The 12,596-nt window shown below is 43.8% G+C and overlaps 1 protein-coding gene across 2 annotated transcripts in view; it reads right to left on the reverse strand.

Moving 5' to 3' along the window:
* Ank2 (ankyrin 2) overlaps nt 1-12,596 on the reverse strand; it is a 582,948-nt gene that overhangs the window by 366,951 nt on the left and 203,401 nt on the right. The window lies entirely within an intron of this gene.

Genomic DNA, 12,596 nt, shown 5'->3' on the forward strand with positions numbered 1-12,596 from the left:
ATCTCTACCTCAGCATGCTGCCCTTTTGTGTTCATCAAGACATGGAGAAAGAAAAGTAAAGAGAAGGAGACATACTTCTAAGGGAGTCAATTCTCCCTCAGCTCATACTTTGTGCAGCACTGTTAGTGCTGAGTCCTCTAGACAGATCTGATGACCATCTATGTTTAAGATGCAAATAAAACACTTACTTTTCTAACTATGTAAGTAATTATTTTATGAGTTATATATGCGCTAGAAAATAAAAACAATCTAATACCTTCAAGAAAATGCAATACACGGCAATGTGAGAAAATGCATTTACTGTATTCAGAAACGTGGGACGGTTTAAAGTTCAGCATGGGCCTAGAGAAATGGCTCAGCACCTAAGAGCACTTGGTGCTTTTGCAGAGGTGACAAGTTTGGTTCCCAGCACTAATATGGTGGCTCACAACTGTCTATAACTCTAGTTCCAGATAATTCAGCACCCTCTCTGGCCTCTGCGGGCACCAGGCATGAATGTAATGCACATACAAACAGACAGACAGACAGACAAAACACATATACGTAAAGTCAAATTAATAAATGCTCAACAAAACATTTTAAAATTCAATGTGATAGGTTTTCTCCATGTTAATAGAAAGGATTTTGGCTTCAAAGATGACTAAAAATACCACTCAGGGTTTAGGGAAATGTTTATTTTCAGCTTGTTGAAGTGGCTGGGCTACTGTGTGCATTTGAGGGTCTGGTTGCCATGGTGTGTATGTTGAACTCTTCAAATAGAGGAAAAGCTGTTCTTGGTCAAGGGTGGAAAAAAATGGATTCTACTGCATAAAGAGCCCTTTCATCTAGTCTTTATCTTTTAACCTCAATCTGTGGGTCATGACCCCTCTGTGGGGACCTAACAACCCTTTTACAGGGGTCACTAAGAATCAGATATTTACATTACAGTTCATAACCGTAGCAAAATTACAGCTATGAAGTAGCAATGAAAATAATTTTATGGTTGGAGGTCACCATGAGGAACAGTATTAAAGGGTCACAGCATAGGAAGGTTGAGACCACTGCCCTAAGGATAGAAGATGAATAAGACACACACACACACACTTTAAAGGAACTGAGTCCAAGAAGAAGAGGAAGGAAAGCTGCATTCAGATTTTTTTTCTGTACCGTGAATAGGATCTAAGAGGTAGATTTAGTACAAGTAGATCAAAAACTTCACAAGGAAGCTGTTGACCCAAAACAGAGCTCTCACTCAAAGCGAACAAGAGGTAGTTTATTGTGAGCCAAATTTGAGTCACCAGAGCCCAAAAATGCTAATTCAGGTTGCCCCACATGACATGTCTCACTATGGGAGTGGTCATGGGGATTTTTATAATCACAGAACAAAAGAGCAGTCATAAATAACGCATTTGCCAAATACATTGGTGGGAACAATAGATAATTGGGCTATGGGAAAACAGAGGCAGTGTGCAATTCCAATGTAGGTTTCAGAGGTTATCTGATGGCTTTCTTCACGTTTGCATTTGTGGAAAGCAGTGGTCTGTTAAGAATATAGCTCTAAGGTTTAGTCAAAAGGGATGCTGGTTAAGTATGGAGGTGGAGGATAAATGGTTGCTAAGGAGAGTTAGAGGATAAATGTCTCAGTGGGTGAAGTACTACCTAGGAAAGAACAAACACTTACACCCAGATCCTTAGCACCCATGTAAAAAGCCTAGCGAGGTAGTTTAGACTTTAACCTCAGGGCTGGAGACAGCAAAGATCCCAGAGACTCACTCTCCAGCAGATCTAACCAAACTGGCAAGTTCAGGTTGAAAGTGAGGCACACACTCTCAAGGAGTAAAGTGGAGAGACCTAGGAGGAGACCTCAACATTGCCCGCTGGATTCCACCGGTATTGTGATTTGAATGTAAAATTTCCCATAGGCTCATCAACACTTGTTCCCCGGTTAGCAGTGCTGTTTAGGAAGGTTCCCGGAACCTTTAGGAGGTGAAGCCTTGATGGAATAAGTATGTCACTGAGGGTGGGCTTTGGGGTTTTATAGCCTGGCCCCACTTCCTGGTCTTTCTCTCTGCTTCCTGTGTGTGATGGATGGTTTTGCCTTCTCTCTGCCAGAAGGGCCTCACCCTCCTGCTGTTGAGTCTTCCCTGATGGACTGTCTTCCCTCTGCCACTGTGAGCCAAAATAAGTCGGGATATCTTATCACAGCAACAGAAAAATAGCTAATACAATAGGCATGTATGCAGATAAGCACATGTGCACGCGCGCACACACACACACACACACACACACACACTCCACATACACAAGTGGAACTGAAGAAAAACAAGCATTCCAACTCTTCAGAATCAGGAAGTTCTCATCAAGCACTCCATCTTCAGAACCTTCAGCACAGATGTGGCCTTTAGGGAGCTCCAGTCCACTAGGCAATACTAAGTCATGTGGTTTCTGGAGAGCAAGATAATTACAGATCCTTCTGATTGGGAATGGAGGCCTAGATCAAAGCCAAGGCTAGTATTGACATCACCTCAGGTTTCCAGCATGAGCATATATCTTATGTTATAATGATGCCATTTCTTATATGCTTCCTGACGGAAAGCAGCAACCCTCTGTGATGATGCCCAGATTGAGGATGGGGAAGACATCTCTCAAACGTCTGAGAAGCAGAGTGTCACGCATGTGCAATCACTCCCATGGCAGTTGTAATACAGTTGCCTGATTCTTAAGCTCACACGTTGCTGAAGCTCCCTCACATCATCAGCCTTACAAACAGGGAGCAGAGGGCTACATTGTGAGACTCTGTCTCAAAAAATAATAAATAAATATAAAAAGGGAGGAAGCAGAAAGAAGTGGATTGTGGGGCAAGGGAGGAGAAGCCATGAGGCTAGGAAAAGAGCTCAGTGGGTAAAGGCCCTTGTTGCCGAGCCTAACATGAGTTCAATCCCCAGGACCCATGTGGTAGAAGGAGAGAACTGATTCTTGCAAGTTGTCCTCTGACCTCCACACATGTTGTGGCATGTGCATGTGCATGTACACACACACACACACACACACACACACACACACACACACACACACACATATATAGTGGAAGAAATAAAAAATGTGAGAAGGAGAAAAGCTAAAAATAAATGTTGGTCCATTAAATTTTCAAACTGAGAAATGTAACTAAATATAATATAGGAAGAAAAGTATATACAGCTGAGGCTTTCCAAAGAACAAAAACTGCAGATTAAGTGAAATCACATACAGTCTAGTTGTAGTCCAGTGTACCCCTCTACCATTGGGAAGGATTCTTTGAAATGCAAATAATTGGCACTTGGATCCAATAATCTGGTGTTTGTAATGAAACAACCAACTATCAGGATGCAGGCAGAGGCAGTCCCCTGGGCTATGACACCTGACAATTGGAGTGTAGACAAAGGCAGTCCCTTGGGCTGGGCCACCTGGCCATCACCACTGGAAATGGGGTCTATTTGTTTCCAGCCTTGTTACCTTACCTATGATTTATAGAGAGACTAAAGCAGACTGGAGGACGCTACTTGCTTTCCATTCACACTGTACATCAGCTAAAACCCCCAGGCCTCTCTTTACCTCCTTGAGTTTAGTTAAACCCTTTTTATTGTTGTTATTGTTACTGTTACATTAAATACAACAAACAAGCAACCATTTAAAGTTGCATATAATGTTTTCCAAATCTAGTAATTTTCTTTTCATTTCATGTATACATTTACAGGGCTGGAGAGATGGGTCAGAGGTTAAGAACACTGGCTGTTCTTCCAGAGGTCCTGAGTTCAATTCCCAGCACCCACATGGTGGCTCACAACCATCTGTAATGAGATCTGGCTCCCTCTTCTGGCCTGCAGGGATACATGCAAACAGAACACTATACATAATAAATAAATAAATCTTTAAAAATAATCAAGTATACATTTACATCAGTTCTGCTTAAAGAGCTGGAAACACTGTCAGTATCATTTTCTTTGAAGGAGCAATGGCATTTTCCAATTCACTCAAGTACCAGGAAAAGAATAAATAAATAAAATTGTAAGAATAATGATCAGGTATACAGAGAAGCTAGGAGTTCTGCTGAGTGAACACAAGCATCAGCACCCTGTTCTCACGGCACACAGATCCTAGATGGATCTATGTGCCTTTACAACAAAAAGATGATGCTGGACAGGCAAGAAATTCAGACAAACAGACTATCCTTAGTTGGGAAAGGAGGACACCATCTTGGCTGGAAATGAAGAAGAGTTGTGTACATGAAAGACAAAGGGATAGGAAATAGTAGTTTGTGATCCAAGTATACCTCTAACTTGATGGTCTTGAAACCATTATTTGGCTGGCTGGTTTACTGCTCTGCTGGTTAGTTGGTTGGTTAGTTGGTTGGTTGGTTGGTTGGTTGGTTGGATTTAAAGACAGGGCTGTCACACACCTCTGAACTGTACCTCCAGGCTGGCATGTAATTCATAGTGATCCAAGGGCTGGGATTACAATGTGGGCCATGACACCTGGCACTGAAACCACAGTTAATCCATACAAAGAAGAAATAGTGATCCCCCTCAGGGATTCGCCTATCTTCCAATAACGCTGGCTCCTGCCTCAGAACACCCACAAGCCAAACCTACTCTCACTTCCTTTATCCTGTTTCTACTTTTCCCAAGGCTAGAATGGGAGCTAAACTGGAATGTAAGAGAAAAGAAAGAAAGAAATGGTTTCTACAGAGAATGAGTTCTCCAGAGAACATTAGCTATAAAAACAAATCAATTTATGAATTGTTCTACACTACACTACACTGCCCTCACCTCAAAAGTGAAAATCGGACATTCCTAAGGTCCAGGAGGAGAATGCACGTGCAGTGCCTGGTGTCTCTGAGAAGCTCCAAGCAGCTCTGCTGTTGGGTATCTGGGGCAGAGGTGAGAGAGAGGCAGCTTCCAGAGCCCTGTGCATCCTCTCTCCCCAGACGTTTTGCAATTCCACCGCACACTAGAGCGCTGAGTAGCATGCCAAGTTTAGATTAGCATTTAATGTTGTTGTTTCTCCCATCCCTCCAGGTCTTTAAATTGGACACAGGGAAGCAGCAGGCCACCTTTTAATGGAAAACGTTTTTCTTGCTAAATTTGTATTGCTTTCCAATTTAAGCCCTTGCCATTGTGTTCCCACAAATGACACAATTTAACAGTGCATGGGCGGATTCACAAGAGACTGAGATGGTTCATGAAAATATTCATGAGAGAGGTGTGTCATTTTCCCTCGGCACTACCCACTGCACCCAATTTAGAAAGACAAACTCTCAGCAGATGGGGCTCCTGGCCTCTTTCCAATACGTGATTTGAATTATTCTTCAGACATCGCAAATCAAGAGGCTGACTGAAGCTGCAAATAACTTTCTCTGTTCCAGAGACTCAAGTGACATGTTGGGGTGAGGCAGGGCGTATGTTATCCTGCCTCTTAATGACCTGTCAAAGTATGGGCGCTGGTGGTTAGAGCTGTTTGGGGGTTCCTAGGATTGCAGTCCGTTTCTTCTTGTTTCCACTTACCTCTCCAGTCAGATGGGCAGGGCCTGACCCCTAAAAATAGTGCAGTGGCCCGGAAGAAAGCACATTCTACTTTCAATCCAGTTCCTTAATGGTGAACCACCAACATCACACAACTCATCAGCCAAGCCATGACTAGCTGGACTGAAGGAACAATGGCCAGCAGTGGCCCCCCAATCTGCACTACTGAACATTTTAATCAGTGTCCTCAGGGACGGCACAAGGAACATGCTCATTAAGTTTACATGAGAAGCTGGCTCGGAAGAGGCGAGGGCAGCCCCTGAGGAAATGAGATGAGCTTGCTGTGGCCACATCCAGCTGGATCCTTTGTCAAAAGCACCTCAGTAAGGAAAACAGGGGCAGCGTCACAGGGATGAAGAGACACCATGGAAACGCATTGGAGCAGCCAGGAGCTACGAGGCCAAAGATTAACTGTGTTCACCGCACTCAGCACATCACTTTGCTTTTATGTCTCAAGACCTCTTAGTTATCCACCTATGAAAACACTGCCCACCACCCAGCAGCAGCCACCGACTGGTGTTATGTAAAAATCAAACTGCATTCCTTGCTTCATTGTGTGTGTATACACATGCACATGGAATCAACAGTAGATGTCCCCTATTGCTCCCCACCTCATTTTTTTAATCACAATAAACCAAATTTATGATTGCATAGAGAAATGTTTTGAGTGAGTTAAAGAAACCTTCCCAATCATCTCTCTTCATGCTAGCTCAAGGCAGGGTCCCTCACTGACCATGAAGCTCACCGATTGTCTAGACATGGCCAGCCAATGAGTTCCAGAGATGCTCCCATCTCTATGTACTGCCCCCAGGGCTAGGGCTACCGATGTGCACATCCCACCTTTTACATGAGTGCGGGGGATCTGAACTCAGGTTCTCATGTTTGCATATCAAGCACTTCACTGAGCCCGCTCCCCAGGCCCTGCCTTCATTTTTTTTTTTTAATAAAATCCACCAACCACATGCATTCCAGAGAAAATCACTTCATCTGTCTATGGTTGAAGGTACTTTTTGAAAAGTCATCCAGAGGATATTACACTTGTAGAATGCTATTTCTATTTCTTGTAGAATACACATACACACACACTCATTCTTCTTACACTGCCCTACAGCAATGGCCAAGCATTAACACTTCCCTTCAGAGCCCTGACCTTGATCTTGGATCCTTAAACCACTATAAAAGAATGAACTGAAGCTTGGAAACAGTCAAACACATATGAGCAGGCATTTCTAGTATGGGGCTGGACTTAGCTGTCTGTCTCACGGCTGCTGACAACTCTTGGGGTTGGCTGGCTGCGGTGCCAATGAGGCCCACCTGAGGAAGCCAAAACTTAGGGTTTACAACATTGAGAGTGTCAGTTTTGTTCTAACTGAGCAATATTAAGTCGCAATAAAAATAATACGAATCAAATGTTCTTCATCAAAAAAAACCAAAAAACAAAAAACAAAAGGAAGGAAGGAAGGAGTGCAGGAAGGAAGGAAGAAGAAAGAATTTTGTCATTTCTGGAGTATAACAAGGTCTAGGGAATTAGAATGCCTCCAGTAAAACCCTATGGAGGATATGTGTACCAGGAATCTTAGAGGGTCTTATTAATAAAAACAAACCTAAGGCCGGTTATTGGGGTGAATGCTGGAAGATCAGAGAGACAGAACAAGCCACAGCTTCCTCACCTCGCCAGTTCCTCAGCTAGTCTTGTTTCCTCAGACTGCAAGCTTCTGTGTCCTTATCCGAATGGGTCTCAGCTGAACTGTGCTGCTCAAAGCCTGAAAGTTTAACCAGTTCTAGTTCCTGGTCTTCACACCTTAAATACCTTTCTGTTTTCTGCCATCACTCCCTGGGATTAAAGGCGTGTGTCACCCTGCCTGGATGTTTCCAATGTGGCCTTGAACTCACAGAGATCCAGAGGGATTTCTGTCTCTGAAATGCTAGGATTAAAGGTGTGAGTGCCACTGCCTAACCTCTATGCTTAATATTGTGGCCTTTGTGTTCTCTGACCCCAGATAAGTTTATTAGGGTGCACAATATTTTGGGGAACACAATACCACCACAAATATGAAGATGGACCACCCCACAAGAGCCCTGCTGAAACATGTACCCAGCAAAAAGAAACAAGGTTCCTTTGGCTAAAATGCGTGGACATTTAAGTGAATGAAATGCTGACATTTCCACCTTCATTCTGTGTCTATCTTTTTTTCTTAAGCTGAAGACACAGAGACAAGTCATCCTTAACCTTTCCTCTCGAGTCACCTTGGATTCCTAGAACAGTAGGACAGACAGACATCTCATCCCATACACCTCATAAAGGCAGTTATCCCCAGGGGATAGGGCCCGCACCTTAACATAGAGGTGATCATCTTCTAAGAGTCAGATTAACAGGACTTTGGGGCCATCTTCCAGAATGAGGATTGAGGCAACTCACATCTGAACCAAGTCTGTTACATTGTGCATAAGACAGTGCCTCATACCTCAGTTCTTCCTCTGTTTAAACTTAAAGCTCATGAACCAGACCAACGACTCATTGCAATGGACAAAAGGGTATGTGTGTGACACACCACGGTTCCCAGTGCACCAGGTTGAATGAAGAAGAGGTGCTGGAGAGGTCAGAAATATGGAGGAGGGAAGAGGTGATTATCGCACATGTTTTTCTTTTGAGCGAGAGAACTGAAGGCACACTTCCTTAGCCATCCTCACCTATAGGATGCATTGTTGAACTCCAGTCACCAAGTGGGATGTAATGTCTCTTTTTTGAGAATTTCTTTCTTTTTATTTTATGTATATGGATGTTCTGCCTGCATGTACATCTTTGTACCACGTGTGTGCAGCACCAGAAGAGGGCTTGGGGTCCCCTAACACTATAGTTACAGATAGCTGTGAGCTGCCATGTAGGTTCTAGGACTCGAACCCTGGCTCCCTGGGAAAGCAGGCAGAGCTTTTTGTCCCTGGATCATCTCTCCAGCCCCTCATACTCTCTTGAATTTCTTTCTTTTAGCTGTAATTTTTCATCCTTTTAGCAAAATCTCCGCAATGCCTTGTTTGTTTTGTTTGTGTTTGTTTGTATTTGTTTTGAGACAGGATTTCTCTGCATAGTCCTGACTATGCAGTAACTCTCAATATAGACCAGGCTGACCTTGAACTCATAGAGATCCACCTGCTTCTTCCTCCCAAGCATGGAATAAAAGGTGTACACCACCACACCCGACTTCCAATGACTTTCTTGTTCTGTGTTTTTCTTAAAAGCTGGCCTGAATCATTTGAAGAAAGAAGTTGCATGATAATAAATTAAAAGGAGATGAGATCCATGTATGGTCAGGTGAATATATGTCTTTAATAGTGTCATACACATATGTTGTTTGTGTTTATGTTCTATAGTTTACCAATATGGTTAAAGAAAACAATACGACAGGGGTTGGCATCAAACAGTATTAGAATTAGATATGACAACTCTCTTATAACTTGGGAGGCTCCACGGACACTCTGAATCGCTCCTCTGCCTTTTGGCTAATCTCAATGTGGTGCAGCTCAGTGACAGAGTACTTGCCAGCTGTGAACTGGGTTGAATCCCAGCACTGTGAAATAAAGGCCGGAGAGTTTACCTGAGAGTAACAGCTGTAATTCAGCTCTCCTTACACACAAAGAACAAGGGCGAATCATCTCCTTGTAAAGAGAAATCTGGGTTACATGTAAGAGCGCTCTGTAAGCAAGCTATCCTGGTTGTGAAAAGCAGCCAGATGAGATTTCTGAGTTTTTCTCTTCTGTGCCATTCAGTTGAAATCCTGCTGTTCAGAACATTGCCTTGGAGAACCACCCTGTTCCTCCCTCTTTTCCTTTCCCCTCAGGTTCCTTCTTGTACCCCCTTTACCTTCAAACTTTCCCCTGAAGCACCTGCCTTACAACAGGACAAAGTGTAAATACTGCAGTCCTGGGTCAAGCCAGCAGCACTTAAGAAGCTAGCCTGGGCTACATAGCAAGACTCTGAGACAGTCAATCAAGCAGTCAACGTACACATTTTATTTTCAAGTTTGAAAGGATAAAGTTTGGTTTTTTGTTGGTTTTTTGTTGTTGTTGTTGTTGTTGTTGGTTTTTTTGTTTTGTTTTAAGAGAGGTTCGGAAGTAAGGAAAGTTTGGGAAATGGTCCACCTAGACAATCCTATAAGGGCTACCCAGGAACGAACAGTCTCTTTCTCAGGCGAAACGTGATGTCACACAACCTGATCAAAGGCTACTCAGGGAGCCTATGGGTTGTGAAACTAAAGGCAGCCACAGGTCATTCTCTCTAAGTGTGGATTCGTGAACAGAGCTCACTGTCTGGCTTGTAAAGGATTTAGATACTCAGTTTATTTCCCATCAGCCTTGAACAAACACCTCCCAGAATCTGTTCTCTCATCTGCAGGATACAGGTCATCACACCCAGCTTACAAAAATTATGGTATGGATTAGACTGTGGAGGCAGAACCTTCAGCATCCCTCCTGAACCCTGCAGCATCTTTGCCAAATGATCCTGCTCCTAATTACTACTACTGACACTGTAGTGTTTAGATTAAACACTGTTTCTCCCAGGGACTTACTGAAAGGGATAGATCGGACACTTCTTTAGTCTTTATTATAGCAAACACATTTGTATTCCATATTGTAAAGAAGGGATTTCCTATGCCTGCTGTTAATAGCTTAGCCTATACACACTGTTAATGGTTGGTTTGTTTTGAGTTAATCCCCAACCACTGCGGCTCTGTGTCCTGGTGGAGTAAAAGGTTGATACCAGCAGACACAAACTACACTTGGCATTTCAAGAAGTGTCTGCATAGTGGGAGAGTAGAGATGGGGCGGGGGCAGGGAGAGCATCAAAATTAACATGAAAGAAACCAGTTAGCAGAGAAAAGGCCTGTGTCACAGAACCATGGGAAAGGTAGGTGCTCCATAAATGGCCTATACAGAGTTGTGTCTAATACTTTGGGGGTTTTACCCTCAGTTCACTAGCCCCTCCCATTCTTGGGAGTGCTTTCTCTTTCTTAATGAATTGTCTATGTTTCCAACCATTTGTCCTGTCTAATTCTTTGCTGTGGGACACAGGAACCCAGACACTTCAACAGGCATCTTCAGGATGTCCTTAAGACTCAGATCTGCACCTTTTTCTCTAGAGCCTAGACATTCACAGCATAGAGGAAGAGTGGGGGGACTCATCATTAGAAAAGCCCGGAAGTGGCTGGCCACCTGACCAGAGAGAAGAAACCAGCTCTGGAACGAGCCTTTGTTCCCTACCGCTACACACACACACACACACACACACACACACACACACACACACACCGTGAAATGTGCTGGATAGAGGAGATGGCAGGCAGTCTTGATGCTTACTTACATTTTTGCTTTGAATGCTAATCCGCTGCCTTCTCAGATCACAAGCTAAATGCAGCACAAGTTAAAGATTCACTTCCTGTCTCTGCTCTGCGACCTTTCCAGTGACAGGCACCATGCGCTCTGCCATTCCAGCTACACTGTTGGTTAGAGTGACAGAAGCAATCGGGGAAAGATGGACACTCATGGGGAAATTTTAACAGACTTTTACAGAAAACCACACACTCCTCATTTAGGACCACAGGGTACCAAAAATCACAACAAAAGCCTAGCTTCTCTGCCTGCCTCCTTTACTAGGGTGAAGAAGGCACAGTGACAGTCCTTAATTCCATTTCTTGAGTCACCTGCCCCTTCACAGGCACTCAGATGAGGCAATTATCTGTGATGGTGAAGCTGCATCTTAATGGAAACAACCTTCCCACCTCCCCCAACTCCAAAACACCTTTTCCCTCAAGCAGAAAAGACTTCTTCCAGCTACCTGGAAGACCTAAGTTGAGACCATAGTGGATGGGACCACACTTTGTCCCAGACTGCTTGAGTATGCATACTGCTTGCCCCTTGCCCAAATTCATTTGAACCCAAAGTTCAAGTCAGTACCCAATGACAGGCTTGGGGTCCCCGGGCCCTCTTCTTCATAACAAAGGAACCCACGTGGACCAAATCTCACTCAGCTTTGTTCTTTTTCTCACCTCTTTGTTTTGGGATGGGTGACTAAGTCTGGCTCACTGGGCCGCTGCAGCTCAGGTTTTTGCCCTAAACCATCAATTATAAACTTCACCATTCAAGGGCTAGGGAGGTGGCTCAGTCGGTCAGGAGCTTGCTGCACAAGCATGAGGGCCACAAAAGCAATGTGAGGAGCCAAGGGTTATTTCATCTCCCACTTACAGAACACAAGTCATCACTGAGAGAAGCCACGGCTGGAGCTCAAGCAGGTACTGAAACTGGCTTCTCTTCAGCTCGCTTTCTTCCCTAGCCCAGACTCACCTGCCTCAGGAGGCACAACCCACAGTGGGCTCAATTAAGAGTCAAAAAACTTTCCCACGGACATGCTCACAGACCAATCTGATCAAGGCAATTCTTCGACTGAGGTTCCTTTTTCCCAGGCAACTCTAGTTTATGCCAAATTGTTATCTGTTAACTGAAGAGGTGGAGACAGGCAGATTCCTGGGGGGGGGGGGGGGGGGGGGGGGGAACGTCTCACTGTCTAGCCAGCCTAGCCTACTCAGTAGTTCCAGGTCAGTGAGAGACCCTGCCTCAGAAAACAAAGGTGGATGGATCCTGAAGAACTACACTTGAGGTGACCTCTGACCTTCACATGAACTTTCACACAGGCCATACACATCAGCTTACATATGTGTACCCACATGAACACATGCATGCATTCCCACACTCACACACCAATTATGCACTCTAGAACAGAGTGTTTAATGCTTTAATCCTATGCTAAGCTAATTAAATAATGAAAGATTGTGTTACTGCATAGAAAAGACACATGATTTCTAATTTTAGATCCCCTTATACTGTAGTAAGGAACTTCTGTGAATATTACATGGTGGTTGTTATAGCAACCACAGTCATATGAAATGACTCTACTAGGGAATTTGTCATTGCGAAAATTTTTCATACTCCCACCCCTTTCTTAATTTTTGGTGGTGGGCTAAATATACAAAAAAAAAAAAAAAAAAAATGAGAAGAACAAAAATCTGG

This window comes from Onychomys torridus, chromosome 6 (genome assembly GCF_903995425.1).
Source record: "Onychomys torridus chromosome 6, mOncTor1.1, whole genome shotgun sequence".
Taxonomy (NCBI): Eukaryota; Metazoa; Chordata; class Mammalia; order Rodentia; family Cricetidae; genus Onychomys; species Onychomys torridus.